A 15,010-nucleotide genomic window follows, 5' to 3' on the forward strand; every position below is an offset into this window, starting at 1 on the left:
AAGGTAAACGGCGTTTCCGCGCGCTCTGGTTTCCATCACGGTGTTCCGTTGCGCCAGAAGCGGTTTAGTCCTGCTGGCCACATGACCTAGAAAGCTCCCTTGGCCTGAAAGCGAGATGAGCACCTCAACCAAATTAAAAAGCATAAACCCAGCCAATCAGCGATCACGCAGCGGTGAAGGGATGACATCACTGCATGACATAGACAATCAAATTTGGCTTCATGATGACATCACTGAGAACAAAGGAGGGAAACTGGGGGATAGAACAAGAAGAGCAATACAACTTGAAATGGTACATGCTTTTGAAGACACTATTCGAACTAAATTTTAAGTTCTCCTTTGGGAGAACCATCTAAGATTTGCCAGACCGCACCTGTCCAAAGACCATTGTGGAGGTGGGCTTTGCCACAAAAAAGAGAGCACCTGCTGGCTGCCTCCCTCCCTCACCTCCTCCTCCCCCCAAATGCCCATCAAAATAGGGCATAGTGGAAAATCTAAAATGTCAACGGCTAGCCCAGTGGAGCATTGGAGACCTCCAGTGGCTTTGCTCATGCTTTAAAAGATCATGCTTTAAAAAAAAAAAAATTGAACAAAGGAAGCTGGTTTTCCCCTGCTGTCATGACCAGCTTCCCACGCCCAATTCAGTTGACAATCAAAGTTGGCAGTCTTAAAATTGAATGATGGGAGGAAGGCTTCGCCCCACACTCTTCCCGGGTTCTTGAATAAGTCCAACCATTGAGATTGGAAGAGGAGTGGAGGGCTGTCCATCATCCATCAGGACATTCAGCAGAGGGAGCACAGAGGTAAATATTTGCCACGGGTGTTTAGATTACGCTCCATTAATAGCAGGAAATTAAACAACTGGCAGACTCCATAGACCTCCTGCTTTCTTCACTGTCATGACAATCTAAGGCCATTGTGGCAACAGGCCAGTGGAAAACATTGGAGAGGAAAAGCCACCAAACGGAGAGGATTTTGCTTCTGTCAAATCAGGCATCAGGGCCAAGAGTTGCCCGCTTAGTTCCCAAGAGGGGTTCTCTAAACAGTTATCATGCCAGGCAAAATGACACCAATTTCCCCATCCAGTCAAAAAAGTAGCAGAAGCTGCACCCGTTGAGCTTCTGCCTATCAGGCAGCCATTAAGAGCTAGAACCTGTCTGAGTGTCTGGAGGCTGTTGGAGGATGGATGGCGGCTAACAGATTGAGGTTGAATCCTGACAAGACAGAAGTACTGGAGGTGAGCAGGTGTGGAGGATTCCCTGGTCCTGAATGGGGTAGCTGTGCCCCTGAAGGACCAGGTGCGCAGCCTGGGAGTCATTTTGGACGTTTCTGAGCATAATTCAAAGTGATGGTGATGACCTTTAAAGCCCTAAACGACCTCGGTCCAGTATATCTGAAGGAGTGTCTCACCCCCATTGTTCTGCCTGGACACTGAGGCCCAGCACCAAGGGCCTTCTGGCGATTCCCTCACTGCGAGAAGCCAAGTTACAGGGAACCAGGCAGAGGGCCTTCTCGGTAGTGGCACCCTCCCTGTGGAACGCCCTCCCACCAGATGTCAAAGAGAACAACAACTACCAGACTTTTAGAAGACATCTGAAGGCAGCCCTGTTTAGGGAAGCTTTTAATGTTTGATGCATTATAGTATTTTAATATTTTTTTGGAAGCTGCCCAGAGTGGCTGGGGAAGCCCAGCCAGATGGGCGGGGTATAAATAAATAAATTTTTTATTATTATTATTATTATTATTATTATTATTATTATTATTATTATTAAAATTATTATTGTTGTTGTTGTTATTATTATTATTATTAACCTCTGAGAAAGGGTGTAATTGCACCTAACCCTTCTCATTCCTAAGCAGCAGACTGAGCTGATGGGTTACGTTGAATGTGGGGAAAATGGCAGCATTTTGATTCATGCTTCATCCTGAACAGTCTCAAGGTGCTCTGGCCTCAGTCCAGTGAACTTTTGCTCCACCTTTGCGGCCTTTTCACAGCAACGGCTCCGAGCATCTGCTGCGAAGCTGTTGGCATGAGTTATGTCCTGTTTAGCAGGTGGTGGCAGTTTGTGCCTGCTACACAAACCAAGTTCTCAGTTGCCTGACCCCTTTTGACCTACTACTATATACAGCGGAGCTCATGCAATCCCCTCCAGGAGCCCAGCTTCCCTCTCTTTCAAACACTGGGCGGCAGAAACTGATCCGTTGCCTTGCAATTTCAGCCAGTGATTGGACCTCAACTACGTGCCTTGCCTCTATGGCACTGTTGTTGTTTTTTAGTCGTTTAGTTGTGTCCGACTTGGCACTAGAAATGCTATATATTTGGGAATCAGATATATCAGAGTTGATGAGCCAGGATGTATGTACATGGCACAATCCAGTTTTCCCAGCCGACATTCATTTATTATCTACCGGTCTGGATTAATGAATCTGAAACGCATGCTATTGTGTAGTAACATACTCAGAGCTGTCTTTCCCATTGGGTTTACTGGTGCGTTGCGCCAGGGTGCTGGCCTTTCAGGGGCGCCCCAGCAAGTGGGGGAGCTGTGCGGCTTTGCCAGTGGCCTCCCCTTTCCTTCCTGCATGCCTGCCAGCTGTGTCCTGTCAACCATATGGCTGGCGGGCGTGCAGATTGCCTCCCAAGCCTCCGCCGGAGAAGAGTGATCCCCGCAGAGGCTTGGGAAAAGGTCAACAACTCTGGGAAATGGGGGGGCACACTGGAGGGGTCTTTGAACGACAGTGCCAAATATGCTTAAGACGGCCCTGAACATACCAATGCGGATTCAAAGTCTTTGCTCTGTCTGTAGGCACACTTTGATCGATTAAGTAATACCCATGCTTTCTACTATTTGGGAAAATAGCTGAGCTCAGAAGTCGAGCTATGGCAGGGTCCCAGGTTTGATCATTGGCATCACCAGTTGAACACAGATCAGAGAGCTGGTCACTGCCAATCTGAGTTGAACAATACTAGACTAGGTAGACCAATGGTACGACATGGTAGGAGCAATAGGAGATCCCAGGTCCCATCTAGTCCAATGCCCTGTTTTCACAGCCTCAGGGGCCCCAAGGGGAAGCCCAAACACAGGAGCTGAGCATAATAATAATATATTAAATAATAATAATAATAATAATAATAATAATAACAACAACAACAACAATAATAATATAATATTATTTATACCCTGCCCATCTTCAGCCACTCTGGCCAACTCCCAACAGAATATTAAAAACACGATAAAAGATCAAAACTTCCCTAAAAACTTCCCTAAACAGGGCTGCCTTCAGATGTCTTCTAAAAGTCAGATAATTGTTTATTTCCTTGACATCTGATGGGAGGGCACTCCACAGGGCAGGCGGCACTCTACCGAGAAGGCCCTCTGCCTGGTTCCCTGTAGCTTTGCTTCTTGCAGTGAGGGAACCACCAGAAGTCCTCAGCACTGGACCTCAGGTCCGGGCTGAACGATGGGGGTGGAGACGCTCCTTCAGGTATACAGGACTGAGGCCATTTAGGGCTTTCAAGGTCAGCACCAACATTTTGAATTGTGCTCGGAAACGTACTGGGAACCAATGTAGGTCTTTCAGGACCGATATTGGTCTCAGCAGCCGCTCCCAGTCACCAGTCTAGCTGCCACATTCTGAATTAGTTGCAGGTTCTGGGTCACCTTCAAAGGTAGCCGCACGTAGAGAGCATTGCAGTAGTCCAAGCGAGGGATAACTAGAGCATGCACCACTCTGGCGAGACAGTCTGCGGGCAGGTAGGGTCTCAGCCTGCGTACCAGGTGGAGTTGGTAGACAGCTGCCCTGGACACAGAATTAACCTGCACCTCCATGGACAGCTGTGAGTCCAAAATGACTCCCAGGATGTGCACCTACTCCTTCAGAGGCCCAGTTACCTGAGGACCAGGGAGTCCTCCACACCTGGCCGCCCCCTGTCCCCCCAAAACAGTACTTCTGTCTTGTCAGGATTCTATCTCAGTCAGTTAACCTCAAGGCAAATCTAAAAAATGCAGTATAAACACAGAAAATTGGAAAACACTGGCCTTTACCAAAGGTGTCATGGGCTTTGAAGACACCCGAACTCAGGACGAAAGGGAGAAACATGCTAAGAGGAAGGCATGCTTGGCAAACCCTCACCAGGATCAACTCCTGCCCGGAAACCTATGTCCCCACTGTGGAAGGACATGTGGATCCAGAATTGGCCTTCACAATCACTTACGGACTCACTGTTAAAACTGTGTTTAAGGAAGACAATCTTACTCAACTATGAGGGATCGCCAAAGAAGAAGATCGTAGTCTGATTAGATGCTAGAAGTGGGTAGGGAGCCGAACACCACTGTTCCCGTTTCAGGTTTTCATAGCCTTAAATGTCCAGGCAGTTTGTGCTCTAGCAGGTATGAGCAATAGAAATGGTGAAGAATGTATACTGCTGCCCTCTGCTGGGAAGAATTGCAAACTCTTCTCCTTATCATGAACTGACTTGGCTAACATGGGAAGGTGGCTAACAGTATTGTCTCGTCTGAGTGACAGAGGATGTGTATGTATGACATATGTGTATAATAAACACACACACATACAGAGGAATACTCAAATCTGTCAATTTTGGTTTCTTTCTCTTCCTTATTATTCCTCAGTTCTCAGCATCAGTTAGCAATCGTCCACAAGACAAAAACAAAACACAGTGGTTTTGCAAAGTTCTCCCAGTATACACGTTTTTATATGCCTGATTCGCACCTTTCTGCAAAGCAATTGCCCTAGCATAATACATTTATGGGATGTTATTTTCCCTAATATATGCAATTTTGGGCACACTAAGATAATAACAAGAATTATTATTATTATTATTATTATTATTATTATTAATACCCCGCCCTCCCCAGCCAAGACTGGGCTCAGGGTGGCTAACACCAGGTAAAAACAATTGATTAAAATACAACTTAAAAACAAGATTTAGTACAACGTTAAAATGCAGTCTCATTTCAGTAGGAACTCAAATCAAAAACATTTTGGGGATGAAAACGTCCAATCTATGCATTTTTGCTGGGATCTGCATCCTGGCTGGGTTCTGCATCGCAAAATTCAGAGAAATGCAAATTTTAAAGGATAGCTAGGTTTCGTTTCCCATATTGTTTGGGGGAATGTGAACTAGGTAGGTTCTCCTTTAAATGCAAACTGAATCTAATGTCTCTCCCCACACACACACCGCCCCACTCGCACACACATATTCTTAGGATTGCCACCTGTGTGCCTGCATGAGTGTAAACATCTCAGAAGGAAATGCAACGCAGAAAAGCAGAGACAGCTGATAATCACTTTGTTAACTGTGGCAATTCCCAAAAATATTGCTGCTAATACAGACTATATGGCATTGGTAAGTTAATTAATACATGTGCCATGATTTTTTTTAAAAAAGGAAAAAATTACTCAACAACAGTAATAGTGAGAATGATGAGGAACATTTTGTTGTTGTTTAGTCGTGTCCGACTCTTCGTGACCCCCTGGACCAGAGCACGCCAGGCCCTCCTGTCTTCCACTGCGTCCCGCAGTTTGGTCAAACTCATGCTGGTAGCTTCAAGAACACTGTCCCACCATCTCGTCCTCTGTCGTCCCCTTCTCCTTGTGCCCTCCATCTTTCCCAACATCAGGGTCTTTTCCAGGGAGTCTTCTCCTGTCATGAGGTGGCCAAAGTCTTGGAGCCTCAGCTTCAGCATCTGTCCTTCCAGTGAGCACTCAGGGCTGATTTCCTTCAGAATGGATCAGAATGGATTGGATCTTCTTGCAGTCCGTGGGACTCTCAAGAGTCTCCTCCAGCACCAGAATTCAAAAGCATCATGAACATACCTGTTTATCTCTGTGTGACATACTTCTGAGTAAAAATGCTTTGGATTGCAGTAAAAGGCTACTCAGTCTGTACCTGTTACCTGGAAGTAAGCTCCATTGAATACACTGGGACTTACCTGTGTGTAGACAGTGATAGGCTCCAGTTACAATAAAGGAATAAACACTCTGTGCATTACCTAAGAAATAGCTGCCTGCTGAAGTATTGCAACGAAAGAATTTGAAGCCAATTGGTGAGCTTCTCCTTCAAAATTATAGGAAGGGTTTCGTATGCCAGTTTCAACAGTTCCTTCATTTGGTGCAGGAATATTATTGTCAGGATAAACAGTACTCTGTTTTTATATCTCTACAGACACATAAAACACTTTTAATTGTTCTCTGGGATGTGGAGGGGAGGAAAATGGAAAAGTGGAACATTCTGGGATCAAATCAGAAACCAAGATGGCTTCTGTCATTCTGGGCTGTCCCTGGAAAAACAGGACGCTTGGAGGCTATGTAGTACATCAACACTTTTGCCAATTTCAGGAACAATTTCAGAGAATTAAGCTCTGGCTCGGATAAGTTGTGCCTCTGTGATGTTCCCCCCCCCTTGACCAATAGATGGCGCCGACATAAAGGACTGCTCTGCCATCCCAACTCAACCAACAACCCTTTCCCTGCGCCTCCTGTCTCTAGTGGATTTCGCTCGATTGTGCTTTCTCCTTGCAACATGTTCCTCACCATCTTGCGTAACCGCAGCACCTCCGGTTATAATCTTTGGGCGAACCTCCAGGATCCTCTCTCTCTGCTGATCCGAGCAATAAGGTTCTTACTGCTTACCAGCTGCCAGTGAAAGGGCTACGCTTCACCAGCTGGGTTGCATTTAATGGCATTACAGTCTTCTGCAGGTCTTGGTTGAGAGAGCTGAGAGGCCTGGGTGAAGCTCCTAGCTGGCAGTCAGGAGAGAGAGCGGCTGTCTTGACCTTTACTGCAAACTTCCCGGAGAACTTCAGCTGCTGGGTGGTCTAGAAATCTAGTTAGCATAGAATTATTATGAGTTTTGGAGACACGGGTGGCGCTGTGGGTTAAACCACAGAGCCTAGGACTTGCTGATCAGAAGGTCGGCAGTTTGAATCCCCGTGACAGGGTGAGCTCCCGTTGCTCAGTCCCTGCTCCTGCCAACCTAGCAGTTCAAAAGCATGTCAAAGTGCAAGTAGATAAATAGGTACCGCTCCGGTGGGAAGGTAAACGACATTTCCGTGCGCTGCTCTGGTTCGCCAGAAATGGCTTAGTCATGCTGGCCACATGACCCGGAAGCTGTACTCTGGCTCCCTCGGCCAATAAAGCGAGATGAGCGCCGCAACCCCAGAGTTGGTCACGACTGGACCTAATGGTCAGGGGTCCCTTTACTTTTACCTATTATGAGTTTGGGGCATTAAGCTGTTTGCAGGACCCAACCCCTCTAAGTTTACTTCTGCTGGTATTCCCTTGTGTGCCTTTCAGAGCTTTTCAACCTTATCGAGTCCCCAGCACTCCTGTGGACCTAGGACCCACGTACCTATGGGACCGCCTCTCCTGGTATGCCCCACGGAGGACCTTAAGGTCCACAAATAACAACACTTTGGAGGTCCCGAGCCTCAAAGAGGTTAGATTGGTCTCAACTAGGCTCCAGGGCCTTTTCAGCACTGGCCCCAACATGGTGGAATGCTCTGTCACAAGAGACTAGGGCCCTGTGGGACTTGACATCTTTCCACAGGGCCTGCAAGACAGAGCTGTTCCACCTGGCCTTCGGTTTGAACTCAGTCTGACCCTTATGCAACCACTACTATGCTGTAAGATCCACTATCCTGTAATATTACATATGAGCCTGTACTATTGATGAGGCCTAGGATGGCGAAACAAGGCTCATATTCCAGAAATCCTTGTCTTAGACTCTGTGAAAGGATTTTGTGGAACTGTAACAACCCTTCACATGGATTATTGGATTAATGAACAGACAGGTGGAATAGACACTTATACATTATGCATGAACTGACTAGAGAATGAACTGATTCACTGGGTCTTCTGCCATTTTCGTTGAACTTTATGAGACTTCCGTTGAAATCTACAATTTGATACAATGAAGTATACCTTAATTATTTAAAAGTACAGCCTGTTAGGCTGGTGGAGCTGTGGATTAAACCACAGAGCCTAGGACTTGCTGATCAGAAGGTCGGCGGTTTGAATCCCCACAACGGGGTGAGCTCCCGTTGTTCGGTCCCTGCTCCTGCCAACCTAGCAGTTCGAAAGCGTCAAAGTGCAAGTAGATAAATAGGTACCGCTCTGGCGGGAAGGTAAACAGCGTTTCCGTGCACTGCTCTGGTTCGCCAGAAGTGGCTTAGTCATGCTGGCCACATGACCTGGAAGTTGTACGCTGGCTCTCTCGGCCAATAAAGCAAGATGAGCACCGCAACCCCAGAGTTGGCCACGACTGGACCTAATGGTCAGGGGTCCCTTTACCTTTTAAAGCCGGTTATGTCTTGTGTGTTTACTAAACAGGTCATGGGCAACAGGGTTTTTCATTTACCAGGGAGGGTAAATCCAGATTAAATTGGGAGTGGGTTACATTCTTTCGCTATGACAGTTTCGCAGCCCAGAACAGGTTTGGTGTAGTAGTTAAATGGTCTGACTAGACCTGGGAGACCAGGGTTCAAATCTCGACCCGGCCATGAAGCTCCCTTGCCCTGATAGGCTCTGCAGGATTGTTGTGCGGGGAATATGGGGAAGAGGCAAGCCATGGACACCACCTTGAACTCCTTGCAGGAAAGATGGGTCATAAATGCAGGAATCCATGGAGGCGCAGGTTAATTCTGTATCCAGGGCAGCTGTTTATCATCTCCATCTGGTACACAGGCTGAGACCCTCCCTGCCCACAGACAGTCTTGCCAGAGTGGTGCATGCTCTAATTATCTCTTGCTTGGACTACTGCAATGTGCTCTACGTGGGGCTACCTTTGAAGGTGACTCAGAAACTACAACTAATCCAGAATTCGGCAGCTAGACTGGTGACTGGGAGCGGCCACCGAGACCACATAACACCAGTTTTGAAAGACCTACATTGGCTCCCAGTATGTTTCCAAGCACAATTCAGAGTGTTGGTGCTGACCTTGAAAGCCCTAAATAGCCTCGGTCCAGTATATCTGAAGGAGCATCTCCACCCCCATCATTCTGCCCGGACACTGAGGTCCAACTCCGAGGCCCTTCTGGCAGTTCCCTCCCTGCAAGAAGCCAAGTTACAGAGAACCAGGCAGAGGGCCTTCTTGGTAGTGGCACCCACCCTGTGGAACGCCCTCCCACCAGATGTCAAAGAGACCAACAACTACCAGACTTTTAGAAGACACCTGAAGGCAGCCCTGTTTAGGGAAGCTTTAATGTTTAACAGACCACTGTATTTTAATACTTGTTGGACGCCGCCCAGAGTGGCTGGGGAAACCCAGCCAGATGGGCGGGGTATAAATAAATCATCATCATTGTCAGGGTTTCAGGGACAGAGAGCGAGGGGGAGGGGTCCCAGGGCGACGAGGAAGAGGACGACGACGACCCAAGGTTGTCAGTGAGTCCGTCAAGTGAATCCGAGGATTCCCAAAAGGGAGCCCCCCTGGTCAGGCCAAGGGGCAGTAGAGAGGGAGGCAGTCAGAAGCAGGGGAACGAAGGGGGAATCCCCAGTGGGGGCTGGAGATCGGGACCGGCCTCTCCGTCAGAACGGAGTGAAGGGGGTGGAGTTGCCAGTGTGTCAGAAAGAGCAGAACAGGAAGCAGAGAGGGGAAGGAGTTCGGAGCAAAACGTCCTGCCGGAAGGGGAGGAGTGTAGTACCGAGAGTAGCGTAACGGTCGAAAGGAAGGTCAGAGGCAACGTATGCGTGCCAAGTTCAAATGTGGAGGCGCGCGGAAATGAGGAGAGCCCTGAGGAGGAGCCTGGTCCCAAAGCACGAAGGAGGGGGGAGCAGGCGGCAGAAGACTCAGCCTCGGGGGAGTCCCGGAGGGAGGGAGCACAGGGGTGCAGGAAGACCCTGCGGAAAAGGAAAGAGAGGAAAAGGTGGAGCAGTACAAGCCTCTTAAGCTGGTGCAGGGGCGGGACTGACTCAGAGGGGACTTCTAACATCTAAGGGTAACAGATGCGGAGCCACAGAGCTTGGATGTAACGACAACAATGTTCTTCAATAAAACCTTTTGTATATATCTTGGACTGGACTTTGGTCTCTTGTGAGCTGGGACCTTGGGTGGCTCTGACAATCATCATCATCATCATCATCATCATCATCATTATTAGTGCTCCCTGAGATTTTAGCTGACTTCAGCATATCTTGTATAAACACAACCCGTACTATAAATCCAGGTAGGCATGAATCCGTCAAGTGGATGACATGGAGATCTTGTAACTTCTTAATTGCCCAGCGGTGATCAGTGGCTATGTGATCTCTGGGCATTTGGCTACACAAAAGATTTTCTCCAAGGCCAGGGCGGAGGTTTCGTGGCATCTGGGCGGTCCCTGCCCTGGAGCTCTTCTGAACAGGCTCTTCCTTAATCCTCCCAAAGGCAAACGACCGGACAGGTCAGGCAGGTGCAAAGGTTTGTGTTTCTGGCTTACCTGACCCACTTTTTGTCCATTAGCATCTGGAAGAGTGGCAGGGCTCCAGGTGAGCTCGCACAGGTAGGGTTGCCACCTTTGTCCTGGCATAATACAGGACAGGACAGAGCAGGGCGGTTGGAGGTGATTTTTTCCCCCTTTCCATCTAGTTCAAAAAAATCCCATTGCAATTTATTGCAGCCTAACAGGATGGCCCTTCTGGAATCTGCCGCATGCGCACACACATACACATGGATTTGCAAATCTGTCTGTGCTTCGCTACCCAGAGCTTAAATACATGACCTATCAAACATTCTGAAGGAGCGTCTCCACCCCCAGCCTGAGGTCCAGCGCCGAGGGCCTTCTAGTGGTTCCCTCCCTGCGAGAAGTGAGGTTACAGGGGACCAGGCAGAGGGCCTTTTTGGTGGTGGCACCTGCCCTGTGGAATGCTGTAAACAACTATCTGATTTTCAGAAGAAATCTGAAGGCAGCCCTGTTTAGGGAGGTTTTTAATGTTTGATGTTTTATCGTGCTTTTAATATTCTGTTGGGAGCCACCCAGAGTGACTGGGGAAACCCAGCCAGATGGGTGGTGTATGTATGAATGAATGAATGAATGAATGATGATGATGATGATGATGATGATGATGATGATTACCTTTCAAGCACATGCATTTGGAGAGGATCTCTAAGTTGACCAAGGGAGAGAGAAGGAGGATCCCTAACTTGGGGGGGGGGGGAGAGAGAAAACCTGAAATACAGGACAAATTCTATCAGTGCAGGACATAGCATTTTACACTGAAATACGGGACGCTCCCGTATTATACAGGACAGGTGGCAACCCTACATGCAGGTGCCGTGCCCCCTGGCTCAGGCATACCAAAGAGGGCTGAGTTTTCCCTCTAATTGAAGCATGCTGGCATTTCGTAAAGGGTGTTCCTCTGTCCGAATGCTCCAAGGAAAGGCACGTGGGCAGCAAAGTGTCATGGGAGATTCCTGGAATGCAGGACATAAAAGCATAAATTGAACAAAGAAGTGCATTGGTTACTCAGCAGATGGGAACCAACTCATAGAATCATAGAGCTACAGAATTGGAGGCTTCCGGTCCCGCCTGCCTAAATGGAGGCAACCCCCACGACAGCAGGGGATCATCAGCGAACGAAAAACAAGGATGACAGCGAATAATAAAAATTTTATTTATATCCCACCCTCCCCAGCCAAAGCTGGGCTCAGAGCGGCTAACAACAGTAAAAGTAACACAGTTTACATAAAATCACAGTCAATTAATTGAAATACATTCTAAAATCAATTCATTCTAAAATCAATTCAGAATCAAATTAATGGCAACCATTGGGCTAGAGTTCTATGAGGATTACCAAAGGAGGGGGTCAGACTGTGCCTTGGCCAAAGGCCTGGTGGAACAGCTCTGTCTTGCAGGCCCTATGGAAAGATGTCAAGTTCCGCAGGGCCCTAGTCTCTTGTGACAAAGAGTGTTCCACCAGATCGGGGCCACAGCCGAAAAAGCCCTGGCTCTGGTTGAGGTCAGCCTAACCTCCCTGTGGCCTGGGATCTCTAAGATGTTTTTGTTTGAAGACTGTAAGGTCCTCCGTAGGACATACCAAGAGAGGCTGTCCCGTAGGTACGAGGGTCCTAAGCCGTATAGAGCTTTAAAGGTTAAAACCACCACCTTAAACCTGATCCTGTACTCCACTGGGAGCCAGTGCAGCTGGTGTAGCACTGGGTGAATGTGATCCCGCGGTGAGGACCCCATAAGGAGTCTTGCCATGGCATTCTGCACCCGTTGGAGTTTCTGGGTCAGTCTCAAGGGCAGCCCCATGGAAGAGGCAGCATGCTTGTTTTCTCCTGCTCTGGAGGGTAGGACTCGAACTGATGGCTTCAAGTTTCAAGAAAGGAGATTCTGACTGAACATTTGAGGGGGGGGGAATTCTGACAGTAAGAGCTGTTCGGCAGTGGAACAGACTCCCATGAGACCACCTCCCTTGGAGGTTTTTAAGCAGAGGTTGGGTGGCCATCTGTCATGGATGCTTTAGCTGGCATTCCTGCATTGCAGGAGGTTGGACTAGATGACCCTGAGGGTCCCTTCCAGCTCTGCGATTCTACAATCCTATGCCTTCACAGTCAAGGGAAGAACTTCCAACACTAGCCTGTGGTGGGTTTGCTGGTATCTTTCTCTAAGCACACCTTGCAAAGCACAGAGATAGGATGCTCAAAAGAAGATCATGGAATCATAGAGTTGGAAGAGACCACAAGGGCCATCGAGTCCAACCCCCTGCCAAGCAGGAAACACCATCAGAGCACTCCTGACATATGGTTGTCAAGCCTCTGCTTAAAGACCTCCAAAGAAGGAGACTCCACCACACTCCTTGGCAGCAAATTCCACTGTCGAACAGCTCTTACTGTCAGGAAGTTCATCCTAATGCTTAGGTGGAATCTTCTTTCTTGTAGTTTGGAACCATTGCTCCATGTCCGCTTCTCTGGAGCAACAGAAAACAACCTTTCTCCCTCCTCTATGTGACATCCTTTTATATATTTGAACATGGCTATCATATCACCCCTTAACCTCCTCTTCTCCAGGCTAAACATGCCCAGCTCCCTTAGCCGTTCCTCATAAGGCATCGTTTCCAGAAGATGGTGACCCAGAACACTCAGGTGAGGACAAACTGTCTGGCATAAGCAGCTGTTTTGACTGTTCCTACCTTTGTGCCATTTCTCACTGCCTCGGGTGGTGTCTACCTGAACCGACCAGAATTTTAACTATTTAGTAATGACAGCAAAACAGGGCCTAATTTGTGTGTGCCTGTTTAGTCCTGGTTCAGTGCCATAGAGGTGTGGAAGTCATGTACTCTCTGCCCTCCAGCCTATGAACAATAAACAGAAAATAAAATTCATGGGCAGTTTTATGGGGTGATTTTCCACAACTAGCGACCTGCTACGCAGCATGAAACTGGCATGCAGCAGTGGTACGAGATATTTTTCTACTCCACGCCAGATTCAAATCGGGTGGTAAAATGTCCCAAAACAAAGCTGTTTTTGTTGTGTCAGAAAGAAGAATACAGTATATATATCAGCTTCTTTCCATTTATTTTTTTCAATTAAAAAACCATATGCATTGCCAAATCCTGGAAGACCTCTAATCTTAATAATTTGGATTGCTAGCATTCAAAGGTTTGGCAAATGGCCTGTCTTGAAAAGATATCTCATAAACTAAAAGTATCTAAAAGGCAGGACTCAAATGACCTCCCCACCCCCATATATGGTATGATTTTCTTTCTTATACAAATATTGAGGCCACCGGTATATGCAAATGTCTGGCTCATTTAAAATTATGTGGGATCTTTATTCTCGACCACAATGGAACTCACAGGTGGAGAATACTAATTTATAAAGGGAATCTTTACATGAGTTAATACTTTTGGAGCTTTGGAGCTCTGCTGTATCCATAACCTTCAACATTTATCCATTGAAAATAGGAGCACCTATTCCATAACACGGTCCCAGCTCCTGCCAACCTAGCAATTCGAAAGAACGTCAAAGTGCAAGTAGATAAATAGGTACCACTCCGACGGGAAGGTAAACAGCGTTTCCATGCACTGCTCTGGTTCGCAGGAAGCGGCTTCGTCATGCTGGCCACATGACCCTGAAGCTGTATGCCGGCTCCCTCAGCCAATAAAGTGAGATGAGCGCCGCAACCCCAGAGTCGGTCACGACTGGACCTAATGCTCAGGGGTCCTTTTACCTTTACTATTCCATAACAACAACAACAATTTTTTTAATTAATTATACCTCGCCCATCTGGCTGGGTTGCTCCAGCCACTCTGGGCAGCTTCCAACATATATAAAAATATAATAAAACATTAAACATAACTTCCCTATACAGAAGGACTGCCTTCAGATGTCTTCTAAAAGGTTGTACAGTTACTTATCTCCTTGGCTTGGGGTCACACATGCCTCTGGTGAAAATAGGGCAAAATACCATACCCTCCAAAGGGACATGGGTGGCGCTGTGGTTAAACCACAGAGTCTAAGACTTGCCAATCAGAAGGTCAGCGGTTCGAATCCCCGCAACGGGGTGAGCTCCTGTTGCTCGTTCCCAGCTCCTGCCAACCTAGCAGTGCAAAAGCACGTCAAAGTGCAAGTAGATAAATAGGTACCACTCCGATGGGAAGGTAAGCGGCGTTTCCGTGCGCTGCTCTGGTTCGCCAGAAGCGGCTTAGTCATGCTGGCCACATGACCTGGAAGCTGTACGCCGGCTCCCTCGAGATTAGTGGGTCACAACTGAGCCTAATGGTCAGGGGTCCCTTTACCTTTACCCTACCCTCCAAAATTTCTCTGATGAAAATAGGGACATGCTAAGGAAAAGCAGAATATTCCGGGATCAAATCAGAAACCAGGATGGCGTCTGTAAATCCAGGACTATTCCTGGAAAATAGGGGCACTTGGAGGGTCTGTGTATCTTTCAGCCTTGTAAACTACAATGTTTTATGGTCTACATTTTTTCTTCTTTGTTTTTCTTCTTTGTTATGTTTGCATATTTTTGTGAATGAATCAAATTGTAGAAAGCAAAATGTTTTCTTA

The sequence above is a fragment of the Podarcis gaigeae genome, assembly GCF_964106915.1.
Source record: "Podarcis gaigeae genome assembly, chromosome: 7".
NCBI classification, from domain to species: Eukaryota; Metazoa; Chordata; class Lepidosauria; order Squamata; family Lacertidae; genus Podarcis; species Podarcis gaigeae.